This window comes from Giraffa tippelskirchi, chromosome 6 (genome assembly GCF_054371585.1).
Source record: "Giraffa tippelskirchi isolate mGirTip1 chromosome 6, T2T-mGirTip1v1.2.pri, whole genome shotgun sequence".
Classification (NCBI taxonomy): domain Eukaryota; kingdom Metazoa; phylum Chordata; class Mammalia; order Artiodactyla; family Giraffidae; genus Giraffa; species Giraffa tippelskirchi.
Genome location: NC_137280.1, coordinates 42,340,206 through 42,355,148, shown reverse-complemented (window position 1 = coordinate 42,355,148; position 14,943 = coordinate 42,340,206). Strand labels below are relative to the sequence as shown.

Sequence of the window (14,943 nt, the reverse complement as noted above, 5' to 3'; positions counted from 1 at the left end):
GTACTGGAGTGGGGTGCCATTGCCTTCTCCATAGCCCTTCTCTAATGGGATTCAACTCCATCGTTACTATTAAACACCCATTTCACCACAAACATAATGCTCAGTTGCTCAGTTGTGTCCAACTCTTTGCAACCCCATGGACCGTAGGCCACCAGGCTCCTCTGTCAATGGGATTTCTCAGGCAAGAGTAATGGAGTGGATTGCTATTTCCTCCTCCAGGAGATCTTCCCAACCCAGGGATCAAACCCACATCTCCTGCATTGCAGGCAGATTCTTTACTGGCTAAGCCATCAGGGAAACCCCCATAACACATAGACTGGCATCTTAATTTTTTGTGTGTGGAGAGTTACAAACCATGTTGTATATCTTATCAAATCTAACTCTAATGATACTGCTGCTGCTGCTGCTGCTAAGTCGCTTCAGTCGTGTCCGACTCTGTGCAACCCCATAGACGGCAGCCCGCCAGGCTCCCCTGTGCCTGGGATTCTCCAGGCAAGAACACTGGAGTGGGTTGCCATTTCCTTCTCCAGTGCATGAAAGGGAAAAGTGAAAGTGAAGTCACTCAGTCGTGTCTGACTCTTAGTGACCCCATGGACTGCAGCCTACCAGGCTCCTCTGTCCATGGGATTTTCTAGGCAAGAGTACTGGAGTGGGGTGCCATTGCCAATCTCCAATGATACTATCACCTATCAAACAGAGCATATATGTCATTTTTAATATTTTATATACATGCAGTACATCACATCTTATGAATTATATATTATATATTTAATCTCATTTAAGCCTTGAAGACATTCCATGAGAAAAATTATTAATTCTATTTTACATATGAGAAAACAGAGGCTCAGAGAGGTAAAGGGTTTCCCTAGGGTCACACAGCTATTCATTATCAAGATCAGAACATTAGCCCAGTCTTCTGAAAGGGAATTCATGCTTTTAAAAATATCTAACACCTATCTGTATTCCCTTCCAGCTGTTTCCCACATGTTGCAATGAGGGCCAATTAAAAAGAGAATAACAGTTCACGTGACTCTTGGGTGAATATATTTCAGCATGTCTTGTTTCAGTTTAAGTGTGGAAAATAGCCCATGGCCTGACAGTCCAGGTTTTCCTCTGTCTTGTACCAACCTACATTGTCAACCCTATTATTCTCTAATCTCTCATGTATGCTTCTGCTCTAGGGAGAAAAAAAAGTTTTTTTTTCCTAAGAAATATTAAACATTTAAATTGCTACAAATGTTTTGTGATCAATTAATTTTGACAAAGTCCCCACTGTGAGTAAGATTTTTAGAGGACATATGGGGAAAGGAAGAACACACATATCTTCAGTGTCTTCTGTGGTTGATATCTCTACATATATAAGTTTAATTAGCCTTTAAAACAAGCTTTCAAGATAGGTATATCTTTTTCTTTTTTTCACAAAAAAGGGACCTGAGGCTTAGAGAAGCTAAGTAACCTGCCCACTCTCACAGCGATATCTTGAGTTTGTTTTGAACTTCCTAGATGACTGTAATTTCAAAGTATGTGGTTTTTCATTTTTTCTTAACGAACTTCTCTCAAGTCGCTGATCATCTAATCAGAGAAACAGATGACCTTTGCAACGCTCTATAAAAAGCAATGATGAGATAGCATTTAACACATATTAGGCATTCAATATAATATATAGTAGAAAAGAGTGTGGCCCAGATGATAAAGAAGCTTCCTGCAATGCAGGAGATCTAGGTTCAATCCCTGGGTCAGGAAGACCCCCTGGAGAAGAGAATGGCTACCTACTCCAGTATTCTTGCCTGGAGAATTCCATGGACAGAGGAGCCTGATGGGCTACAGTCCATGGAGTCGCAGAGAGTCAGACATGATTGAGTGACTACCACTTTCAGTTTTTTCAGAAGAGAGTATGTTGTTCTAAGTGCTAAACACTACCATTTTCTAAGATAAATGAGTAGCAGATAATGTGATATAGGTTAAGAGAGAACAAAACCTCTCCTGCCTAAAAGAGTCAAGGAAAACTTCAGGGAGTGAGATTATGATTATTAGTTAGGTGATGATTATTATTTTTGGAATTCTGATTGAGGGAGTAGGAAGGAGAGAGTACTGCAAAATAAGAATGTGGTGCAGTTCAAAGTGTAGATTTGGGAATGCAAGCTCGCTTTGAGGGATGGTGATGACAGGACTATGAGTGAGCAGTGAGTGTGGAAATATGGGCTGGAATAAAGTCGGGGAAAAGTTTGAACCTCAGGGTAAGGGATTGAGGATTTATTTGACAGAAGCAAATTGTTTTTAAAGCCAGATGTGATGGAATGATGGGCATGTTTTGGGAAGGTGATAGTGAGAAGAGAATCATCCACACTGGAGGGAATTGTGGGAATGAGGTAAACTATGCAGTAGTTGTGTGTGTGCGTGTATGTGTCTGCGTGTGTGCACCTGTGACACTGGGTTAGAAGACTTTATGAAAGAAAAGCCAGAGGACTTGGTAACTGAATTGGGAAGGAGAAAGCAATGAGTTAAGATGCCTGCCATGAACACCAGCCTGCCGGGGTCTTTTTGAATTGATTTTCTCAGGCTATATGCCCAGGAGTGGGATTACTGGGTCATAGGGCAGTTCTATTTTTAGGTTTTTTTTTTTTTTTTTTAAGGAACCTCCATACTGCTCTCCATAGTGGTTGTATCAATTTACATTCCTACCAACAGTGCAAGAGGGTTCCCTTTTCTCCACACTCTCTCTAGCATTTAGTATTTGTAGACTTTTTTGATGATGGCCATTCTGACTTGTGTGAGGTGTTTCATCGTAGCATGATTTGCAATAGCCAAGACGTGGATCCGACATAAGGGTCCATTGATACATGAATGGATGGAGAAGATGCGGCATATATATATATATATATATATATAAGGTGGAGTATTAATCAGCCATAAAAAGGAATGAAATTGTAGTGATTGTAGTGATGTGGATGGACCTAGAGACTGTCATACACACTGAATATACATATATACATAGTTGATTCACTTCATTGTACAGCAGAAAGGAACAGAACACTATGAAGCAACTATGTTATTGTTATTTAGTTGATAAGTGATGTCTGACTCTTTAGTGACTCCTTGGACTGTAGCCCACCAGGCTCCTCCATACATGGGATTTCCCAGGCAAGAATACTGGAGTGGGATGCCATTTCCTTCTCCAGGGGTTCTTCCTGACCCGGGACTGAACCCTTGTCTCCTGTATTGGCATGCGGATTCTTTACCAATGTGCCACCAGGGAAGCCCATAAAGCAACTATACCCCAATTAATAAAAAAAGATACGTGCAAAAGCTTTGATGCAGGACAATGAAAGAACATAGGTAATCTGCAGGACTGGGGATCAAGAGGAGGAACTGTTTCAGATAAATTTACTTGAGACAATGGCATAATATCCAACTGGAAGGCTCCAAGAGGCAGTCAGAAATGTAACACTAATTGCAATTATCAAGGATTAGAAAAGATGACTTTGGGAGTCATCTGGATCTAGATGAAGGTTCTAGAGGCAGTGATGACCACCAAGCGAGAAAAAGGCAGGGATGTCAGAGAGAAGATGTGGTTAGAGAAGATGTGGTAGTGATTCTACCTTTCCCAATTTTATCATTTCCCTGCCACTTTCTAAGGGCTAACCTAAGTTGAAGAAGAAATTATTACATATTTTTACCTACTAAGTCTGTCACTCTAGCTGTGATAGATATAAAATTGTTCATTAAGTGTAATAGGAAGGAAAGAGGGAAGGAATATCAATAGGAATGCCAAAAACTTGGCTAAATCTATAAATTTCTTAAGGAGAAAATGTAGTGCTTTGTATAGAAATTACTTACTCTGACATTGTCAAGTAAGTTTTCATTCAGACATAATTCTTGTTAGAATTTTAATTCTCTAAATCATAATTATGGATGAAGCAATAACTAGTTTAAGTATTTAATAATGTTAATATTTATTACATGATATAGCTACATATTTTCAATATACGATGAGGCCCCAAGATATATTACATAATATGCCTTATTATTTAAATGATCAAATAAAGTATCACATTTATTAAGTGGTTTTCACATTAGCAAGTATTTTCAGGATAAATACTTTTTTCTTGAGAGAGTAAGAAAAGTAGCTCTTTATTATGAGCAAGTTAAATTTTTTTTTTAACTTTTTATTTTATATGGAGTATAGCCAATTAACAATATTGTGATAATTTCAGGTACACAGCAAAGGAACTCAGCCATACATATACATGTATCCATTCTTCCCCAAACTCCTCTCTCATTCAGCCTGCCACATTACATTGAGCAGAGTTCCCTGTGCTATACACAGGTCTGTGTTGGTCATCTATTGTAAATATAGCAGTAGCAGGTTATGTTCTTTAAGTCTAAGTGTCATTGTGGTTTGCTTCGCTTTGTTTTGTTTTAAAAAAGGGCTTCCTGGGGCTTCCCTGGTGGTCCAGTGGTTGAGACTTGGAGCTTCCAATGCGGGGCCCCTGGGTTCCATCCCTGGTCAGGAAACTAGATCCCACATGCAGCAGCTAAAAATCCCATGTGCTGCAACTAAGACCGGGAGCAGCCAAATAAATAAATAAAAATAAGTTTCTTTCTTTTTCTTTTTTTTAAAGGGCTTACTGTATTTAATATTTTGAGAAGAATAATATTTTACAATAACTTTAAATATCTTGTAAAATGGATGTTTTAAAAATAGGAATGTTGGTTATCTTTAATCTCATTATTTTGTTGTATTTATTTTGTGACACAGAACATAATCTCAATGCTACCTCCATTCATTCCTCAGACACAGGATTTCTAAATCTCTGTTTCCCTCTCTGGTAGTACAATTGTAATGTTTCCCCTCTTATTTTCTTTTTTAATCATTTACTTTAGTCTTTTCCAAATTCCCTTTAATCTGGTCACATTTGTCTGGTAATAAAGTGCACAGATCTGACCATAATTTTCCAGGTCAAATCATAACAGAGTCATTTAAATGTCAACAGCCACATTTTTCAAATGGGGATCCCAGGAGTATTTTCTAGCTCTGCAAACCAAACAATAATACTATCTAAGGGCACTCGAATCTCATGCTTTGGGGAAAAAATTGGAGAGTTTTTAAAGAGACAGGAAAGTGTTCCTTTCTCAGCATTCACTACTTAACAAATTCAATTTGCCCAGTCTACTTTTTTGTTAATGTGTTTTGTTTTTTTTTTTGCACTAGTTTCCAATTCTACAACTATTGGTAATTGCCATAGGCAATATAGAAAATTATATAAGCCGATAACCTGACTCTGTGTTGAAATTCTTGTTCCTAGGAACTCTCTTGAGCTTGCAGTTCTTAATAGCTAAATTTCATTTTATGTACATATGAAGGCAAGAATACTGGAGTGGGTAGCCATTCCCTTCTCCAGGGGAATCTTCCCAACCCAGGGATTGAACCCAGGTCTGCTGCATGACAGGAGGATTCTTTATCGTCTGAGCCACTAGGGAAATCCCATATGAAAACACAGTCTCTCCAAACAATCTCATGATATCCTGTGTACAGTGCCCTTCAAATTTCTAAATGAACTTTGTGCAAAATACTGAACTTTAAAGATTTCTCATTGGAATATAGATATTAGAAATGTTTTACTTTTTTGTTTTGGTTTTTTGCTTTTTTCTCTGTTTTTTTTTTTTTTTTTTTTGGCCCCAACTTGCAGGATCTTAGCTCTCCAACCAGGGATCAAACCTGTGCCTCCTGCAGTGGCAGCATGAAGTCCTAACTGGTGGATCACCAGGGAATTCCCAGAAGTGTTTTAAATTAATGCAATTCATAGTAGAAAAGGTGATGACGCTTATATTAGATTTCTTTTGTGTCAATTGTTATCAAACGTAGTTGTTGTAACTATTACGTTTAGGAATTCAAAGCAGTATAAGAGAATGACACACTTTTTTGTGTGTGTACTATCACTAGCTAAGCCCACCTGGTACCTGTGATGGACACACCCAGCTAACATCAGGGGCTAGTTTTGGAGGATATATATAGTGAAAGAGGGAAGAAGAGAAATTATCTAATTTCTGCAGGTAAAAGTTCATCCCCCTACTCGAATTAGCAGGAGCCATGCGAGGGATGTAGTTTTAATTTTTGTTGCTGTTCTCAGGAGAAGTTAATTTTCTATTCAACTCACTTTCTTACGTGGTAGAAGGAAATGATAGGATGAGTCACGGTTGACTTAGAGCTCATGAAGGCTTGCTTCTTCAGTGACACTAACATCTCCCAACACATTGCCATGTGAACTGATCCGTTCCTGGGGCTGTATGGGGACTTCCATGATGGCAGGAGCGGAAAGTCCAAGTAGACGGCTTTCATGATAATTAGACTCATTTCACAGGCTGAATTTCCATGTTTAATTCTCCATTCCCATATCTGATTATTTCTATAAGTAATGCAATTAGCTAAATCAAATATTAACTATGACAGACTCTAAAATCTGGTTGGGCCTGTTTTAGCTCTGCATAGAGTACAAATAGGGCTTTCCAGGTGGTGTTAGTGGTAAAGAATCCACCTGCTAGTGCAGGAGACCTAAGAGACATGGGTTCAATCCCTGGGTTGGGAAGATCCCCTGGAGGAGGGCATGGCAACCCACTCCAGTATTCTTGCCTGGAGAATCCCATGGACAGAGGAGCCTGGTGGGCTACAGTCCACAGGGTCACAAAGAGTTGGACACGACCGAAATGACTTAGCACACACACAAGTGCAGAGTACAAGTAGGGGTGGGGAGGTGAGGAAAAAACAGTCTTTTCAACATTTTCACTTCTGTATTTTAAATTCCAGCCAAAATCACTTGCTCTTGTGTTCAGAAATATATACCTGTGTTCGTTGAAAGAAGTCTTCATTTTTAAAAAAATTTAGTTCTTAATTGAAGGATAAGTGCTTTACATAATTTTGTTGTTTTCTGTCAAAAAGGATTAGACTAATAAACAGAACCAAACACCTAAGATGCACATCGACCGTATTTAACTTCAAATAATATATATAATATATAACATGATAAGATATTATACAAAGTAAAATACTAGGTGCCATAATTAGCATATATACTTAAATTCCATAAACTGACAATTTGTTAGTAGTGATTAAGCAAAGGTTAGCATTCTTGAAGAAAATCATTCTTTTATTTCTGTAGCATATTTTAAGTAAAATATGCTTATTTTTAAATCTGTATGCCTTCCGATACGTGTTTATCAGTTTTGACTACTTACTCACATCTATCATCTTTAATACTAAAAGCTTTTCAATAATTACTTGTGTTAAGTTCTTGATGTAATTTTACTGAATTAACAATGCTAGGGTGATTTAAAAAAATTTTGATTTTACATTTATTACCGTAATATATTTTACTCAGAACAAAACACTGAAGCACTACCTGAATTAGCAGTGAGAAATGATAACTGTCAGACTGTGGATCTCACTCGTGATGAGAATTTTCTACATGATATGGCAAAGGTCTTAAAGGCGCAAGAGTGCTAATGACAAGGATGACCAAGAAATATGGCAGCATTACTTTTTTGTCAGTCTGAGAGTGGCCCTTTGGGGAGTATGTCTCTGTTGAATTTACTGTCAGCTCAGGCTTCACTGTCAGAAGGGAACAAAGGCACTGTTAGAGTATCTGCCACAATTTAAATCCAATTGCTTTGCTAGAGTCCTAGGTCTACTGGGAAATTTCTATGAAAAGACTGTAACTAATTTAACTCTGCTTGCCATGGCTGTGATCTTGGCTCTGAGAGACAAAGTCCTTACTTAGCCAGAAGGGACATGTTCTATCATTGTATCCACTTTTTGCTTATAATAATGTAAAGTCTGGGACAGAGAATTGTGTCCTTGTATTTGCTAAGAAGGTTCTTTCACTTGTGATCGGTTGTAATTTTTCTACAAGAGATTATCCATTGGCTACTTACCCAAAGCCCAGATTATTCTAAGAGCCCCAGAAGCTTTCTGATCCACTGTGCCAGTTTACAATCTGGAGCTGTTCTGTCCGTCTGTGTGGATCGTGATCCACACAGATAACCCCTATGCGAGCCTGAAAGCCTTCATCCTAGTCCATGGCAACATGACTCATCCCAAACGTGCCCCACCTTGGCACATCAAATCTCAGACAAATGTCATGAAGACAACTAGTGAGTGGTGGGGTTGAATCGGCATCAATCTACCTATTAGAAAAACAAAAGATGCATGTCCTACCTCCATCCCCTTTGAGGACCACCAGCAGGTTATTTCTTTTCCTTTTCTCTCCTTTTTTTAGATTGTGCTTGTCGATGTCTACATTTATCTTAACCAGATTTTCACCCTAAAAATTAACAATAGTATCTGATATACTATTTCCCACATGAACCTGAGACAACCTGTGAAACAGGAAGGAAGATGTTATCACTATGGAGTAAGATAAAGGGAAATAGCCTACAATTTTAAGGCCATACTATCTTGGGTCAAATTCTAATTCTGACAGTGTGATCTTGGACAAATAATTTAAATTTTCTCTGATTCAGTTACTCTCTTTAGTAACTGAAATAATAATAATAATAGTATCTACCTCAAAGTGCCATTATCAGGATTAAATTAGCCAATACCTGTAAAGAATGTAGTGCCTGACATGTTGCAATGTCTTGGTAAAACTGACCTGTTGTTAATGAAGCCCAAATATGTAACAGAGATGGGTTCAGATTCGGCCAGGAATCTGACCCTGTTCTACCATGTCCTGGAAAAACATGATTAAATATTTTTTATCTAGCATATTTTTGGAATTTCCAGTTAACTGGCCCCAGAAATTCTTTACCCTCTCAATTTCATGGATTCCTAAGAACTAACTAGGTTGCTTAGATACTAATGACGTTGGGAAGTAGCTCCAAGGATGGATTCAAACACTGTACTTATATTCCTGCTACTATATAGCAAAAAAAAGTGGTGTTTAAGCACTTAACATTTTCCCAAAAGTTCATGCTCACTATAAGAACTGTAAAAAAAAAAAAAAAAAAAAAACAACTACAAGTACAGTCATATTGGAGCTTATCTCTTACTTTAAATCTTCAAAGGACAGTCAAATCTGTGTTAACTAAATTCAAAAGAATCAGTAAGCTAGTACGTAGTTCTTCAATGAAGAACACATAAGCGGTTCATTTATTTTTCAAGCCTTCAATGTCATGTGAGAGTGTAGGATTTCAGTGGTTGCTAGGATTCCGTTACTCTAAATTGAGCAGTTTTCCAACATTTTTAGTTTGCCATGAAAAAGAAGGCACTTTAGGTGTAAGAATGTGATCAATTCTAATCACCCTTGAGTGCTGGTTTTCTTGTATGATAAGGAGCACCACAGCAGTATTTTCCCCATTAAAAAAAAGAAGTACAGTACTGATCTATGTACATATTTGGTGTATAATGGTGCTGAAGTTTAAGAAAATAAATTTGCACCTATCTTTTGGTATAAAGATGTTATACCAAATAAAACAAAACATGCCTCTCAACTTCTAAAGACAACTCCTTTAGTTATTAATGCACATCCTTCCAGAATACATGCATGCACACATACACACACACATCGGTGTTTATATCATTCTTAAAGTCTCTTCTTTTAAATTTGATTTTGTTTTGGCTTGATTTCACTCATATGTCATAAACATATTTCCATTTAAATTCTTTAATAAATTTAAATCAAATTCTAATTATTTAGTCTCCAAAAACCTGTAAATTCTTATCTTTCTGCTTTTAACATTTTAAAAAATGTTCATTCTTCAGCCTTTACTGCTTTATTCTTATCTATACAGACTCTTTCTGTAAGTCAACTTGCCAATGAAAATTTCAGTTTGATAGGTTAAAATGTAGTCAGTAACAATGTTATTCAGATTAGAACAAATATTTTTCAAATACTGTATTCAACAAAAAATACCAAAAACCTATTTTTCTTGATATTGTGTTATATATATAAATATTCCAATATCACCAGCACTGATATATGAGGAAATGCATTCTTAATCTAAATTGATCTAATGATAAGAGTATTTAAGGTAAAACTTAAATTGAAGTGATATTTTTCACCAAGTGTTATGAGAAAAGCAGTCTGACATTTTAAACAGATATTTCTCTTTACTTTTAATACAATTTCATCAAATCTTATGATAAATCTGAGAAATTGAAATACAAGCAATAGGAACATTTTCATAAATATCAATAAAGGTTAAAATAAGATAGTTTACAGAAGTAGTCCCCAACCTTTTTTAGCACCAGGAATAGTTTTGTGGAAGACAATTTTTCCACACACGGAGAGTGAGGGATGGGATGAGGGGGTCCAGGAGGGATGGTGTGGGGATGATTCAAGCGAATTACACTTATTGTGTACTTTATTTCTATTATTATTACAGCAGCTCTGCCTCAGATCATCAGGCATTAGATCCCTGGAGGCTTGGGGACCCCTCACTTAAGGAGTAATGTGAAAACATGTCTGACTTTTCAGCTAGATCCTTTTCATCTTTTCTTTGGAGAGTAACTACAAAAATACAAAAAGTGATACACACTAAGGCAGTGAAATCACATGGTGATGATCAACACAAGAGGTTTTGCAGCCATCTAGAATTCAAGCTATGCATATGGAGAAGTCAGCTATTTTAAAAAAATTCTGTACACTAAGAGTTGTTCTCTGTAATTCATTTGAGCTACAAGTAATTTCATATGTGGAATTAGATTTTATTTCCAAAGTTTGTTTTTCCATGTCGTTGTATGGTTACAGACAAGACTTGAGCATGATGGGTAATAATTACTTCTAGCATACTGCATGCCTGCTAAGTTGCTTCAGTCCTGTCCAACTCTTTGTGACCCTATGGACTGTAGCCCGCTAGGCTCCTCTCTCCTTGGGGATTCTCCAGGCAAGAATTCTGGCGTGGGTTGCCATGCCCTACTCCAGGGGATCTTTCTGACCCAGGGATGGAACCTGGTCTCTTTCCTCTAATCTGCATTGTAGGCAGATTCTTTACCACTAGCACCACGTGGGAAGTGCACTATTTCTCATTAATAGAGATAGCAGCAGTGTGTTTCACCCAGTAGATAATTTGTTCTCTTGATCAATAACAGCTTAGTAGGAAAATGGATTCAGATTTCTGAACCCCAATGGAAACTTAAGGAAAAAAAAATTTTTTTACAAACACTTGTCAAATAATTAAATTCTCATTGAAGGCGATCAGTGGTACTAATGTGGGGTTAGTAAGGTAAGGGGATTTTCATCATCCATAAAATTTACGAAAGATCACATCACTTATATTTAGGCACATCCTCAGAATGAATCAAGCAGTGTTTCTGGGCAAAATATTTTGCAAATTCCACTCATTTAACAACTATCGAGTTCCTGAGAAAAATCTAAAATTAAGTATTTGTTGGATGAATAGGTATCTCTTATATGTGTGGCTTTGGGTTATACATAAAGAATGCAAACAAAGTGATATGGACTCTACCCTGGATAAACATTTAAAACGGTAAGACTTGTATACAGGAAACACATATACTCTGTAGGAAGCAGAAGGTGCTATTTCTTTAAAGATATAAGGCTATCTCATGCATGCATGCTGTGTAGCTTCAGTCATGGCAGACTCTTTGTGACCCCATGTACTGTAGCCCACTAGGTTCCTCTGTCCATGAGATTCTCCAAGCAAAGATACTGGGGTGGGTTGCCGTTTCCTCCTCCAGGGGATCTTCCCAACCCACAGACTGAACCCACCTCTCTTAGGTCTCCTACATTGGCAGGTCGTTTCTTACCACTAGCGCCACGTGGGAAGCCCTAGGGCTATTTCAGATCACATCATAAGGGACGGGTCATGGAGGAGGCAGAGTTTGACTTGGGCCTTGAAATGCTGCAATGATTTGGACTTGAGACTGAGAGAGAACATCCCAGGAGGGGCTCTGGTGTGAAATGGCATAGAAGTGTGCAGACACTGATTGGTAGGGAATGGAGAAACCAGGGAACATTTCTGACCAGGGAAATTATATGGTCAGGGTTGTGGTTGGGGCAGAGTAATCTGTAGGAAGTATGTATAGGAGGCTGGAAAGATTGGAGGTAGGCGAACAGACATCCTTCAGTTCAGCCGCTCAGTCGTGTCCGACTCTTTGCGACCCCATGAACCCCAGCACACCAGGCCTCCCTGTCCATCACTAACTCCCTAAGTCCACCCAAACCCATGTCCATTGGGTCGGTGATGCCATCCAGCCATCTCATCCTCTGTTGTCCCCTTCTCCTCCTGCCCTCAATCTTTCCCAGTATCAGGGTCTTTTCCAAGGAGTCAGCTCTTCACATCAGGTGGCCAAAGTATTGGAGTTTCAGCTTCAACATCAGTCCTTCCAATGAATAACCAAGACGGATCTCCTTTAGGATGGACTGGTTGGATCTCCTTGCAGTCCAAGGGACTCTCAAGAGTCTTCTCCAACACCACAGTTCAAAAGCATCAATTCTTGGGTGCTCAGCTTTCGTTAGAGTCCAACTCTCACATCCATACATGACCACTAGAAAAACCATAGCCTTGACTAGACGGACCTTTGTTGGCAAAGTAATGTCTCTGCTTTTTAATATGCTGTCTAGGTTGGTCATAACTTTCCTTCCAAGGAGTAAGCATCTTTTAATTTCATGGCTGCAGTCACCATCTGCAGTGATTGGAGCACAGAAAAATAAAGTCAGCCACTGTTTCCACTGTTTCCCTATCTATCTGCCATGAAGTGATGGGACCGGATGCCATGATCTTAGTTTTCTGAATGTTGAGCTTTGAGCCAACTTTTTCACTCTCCACTTTCAGTTTCATCAAGAGGCTCTTTAGTTCTTCTTCACTTTCTGCCATAAGGGTGGTGTCATCTGCATATCTGAGGCTATTCATATTTCTCCCGGCAATCTTGATTCCAGCTTGTGCTTCATCCAGCCCAATGTGTCTCATGACGTACTCCGCATATAAGTTAAACAAGCAGGGTGACAATGTACAGCCTTGACGTACTCCTTTTCCTATTTGGAACCAGTCTGTTGTTCCATGTCCAGTTCTAAATGTTACTTCCTGACCTGCATACAGGTTTCTCAAGAGGCAGGTCAGGTGGTCTGGTATTCCCATCTCTTTCAGAATTTTCCACAGCTTATGGTGATCCACACAGTCAAAGGCTTTGGCATAGTCAATGAAGCAGAAATAGATGTTTTTCTGGTACTCTCTTGCTTGTTTGATGATCCATCAGATGTTGGCAATTTGATCTCTGGTTCCTCTGCCTTTTCTAAAACCAGCTTGAACATCTGGAAGTTCACAGTTCACGTATTGCTGAAGCCTGGCTTGGAGAATTTTAAGCATTACTTTACTAGCATGTGAGATGAGTGCAATTGTGTCGTAGTTTGAGCATTCTTTGGGATTGCCTTTCTTTGGGATTGGAATGAAAACTGACCTTTTCTAGTCCTGTGGCCACTGCTGAGTTTTCCATATGTGCTGGCATATTGAGTGCAGCACTTCCACAGCGTCATCTTTTGGGATCTGAAATAGCTCAACTGGAACCCCATCATATCCACTAGCTTTGTTCATAGTGATGCTTCCTAAGGCCCACTTGACTTCACATTCCAGGATGTCTGGCTCTAGGTGAGTGATCACACCATCGTGATTGTCTGGGTCGTGAAGAACTTTTTTGTACAGTACTTCTGTGTATTCTTGCCACCTCTTCTTAATATCTTCTGCTTCTGTTAGGTCCCTACCATTTCTGTCCTTTATTGAGCCCATCTTTTTCCCTTGGTATCTCTAATTTTCTTGAAGAGATCTCTAGTCTTTCCCATTCTATTGGTTTCCTCTATTTCTTTGCACTGATCGCTGAGGAAGGCTTTCTTATCTCTCCTTGCTATTCTTTGGAACTCTGCATTCAAATGGGTATATCTTTCCTTTTCTCCTTTGCTCTTCGCTTCCTGTCTTTTCACAGCTATTTGTAAGGCCTCCTCAGACAGCCATTTTGCTTTTTTGCATTTTTCTTGGGGGTCTCTGGAAATGTGGGGCTGAAGCCTGGGAATAGCTCAGGGCTGGGAATAAAGGTCTGGGGATCTCCTCTTCCTAGGGTTCCTATGTGAGAAACCCTGAGAACAGGAGTGGACCAGGATAGATCCTGGGCATAGGGTGATGGCATGGAAAGGGCCAATTTATATATTAGACATCCCGCCCAACATCTGGCATGTCGATAAAAGCACCTAAGGTAAAGCCCATGAACATTTGGGAAGTCAAAGTGTAGAGAATGCTAGATGATGGAGCATTCCAGTGTATATGAGGGCTAAGAGAGAGTCAAGGATTAAGTGATCTGCGTTTAAACCTGGGTACATTTGGACTTTTTAAGAAATTTTTAATTGAAGGATAATTGTTTTACAGTATTGCATTAGTTTCTACCAAACATTAACACGGACCTTCTTCAGTAGTAGTCTTTCTTGGCCTAAAGAAACTCAGAAGGGAGTCCCAACTCGAAATATACTGTCACGGCCTGCATTCTTGGCAAAGGGGTGGTTTCAAGCTACTTTGTTTTCTGAAAGCCCCTGTAACTAAGGAGGCTGTCTCTACCTCGGGCCTGTTGAGGGTCTCATGGGTCGGGAAGCCAGAGAGCCCAGTGAAGTTGTTACTCAAGTTATCCCGTCTTTACCTCGACACGAAGGTAAGGAAAGTTCTGGGTGTCCATCTGGCTGCCTCTCCAAGGAGGAACTTGGCACAGTTCTCTAGATGATAGGGAGAGCAGGCAAAAGAAAGCAAGTCAGGGTATGAACAGCGCCCCTGTGGGAAGTCAGAGTTACGGCTCCCACCCACCAGGCTTTTCCCTCAAACCCGGGAAAGCGAGGGTTATGGAGCTGGCGACGGCCCCCAAGCAGAGCTGGAGGAGCTCGGAGGAAAGTCAGATCCTCTCTGCGCTACTCGTTACCCGTGCGCTCCTTCCCTGAGGTTACTCCGGGTCCC

At 39.3% G+C, this 14,943-nt stretch overlaps 1 protein-coding gene across 3 annotated transcripts in view; it reads right to left on the bottom strand.

The window, feature by feature from the left end:
* The window catches only part of TRPA1 (transient receptor potential cation channel subfamily A member 1), a 249,544-nt gene that overhangs the window by 234,021 nt on the left and 580 nt on the right, over positions 1–14,943 (bottom strand). For all 3 annotated transcript variants that reach the window (XM_081501695.1, XM_081501690.1, XM_081501691.1), the window contains exon 2: positions 14,636–14,708. The gene's annotated coding sequence lies outside the window, so the exon portion shown is untranslated. The remainder of the gene's footprint in view (positions 1–14,635; positions 14,709–14,943) is intronic.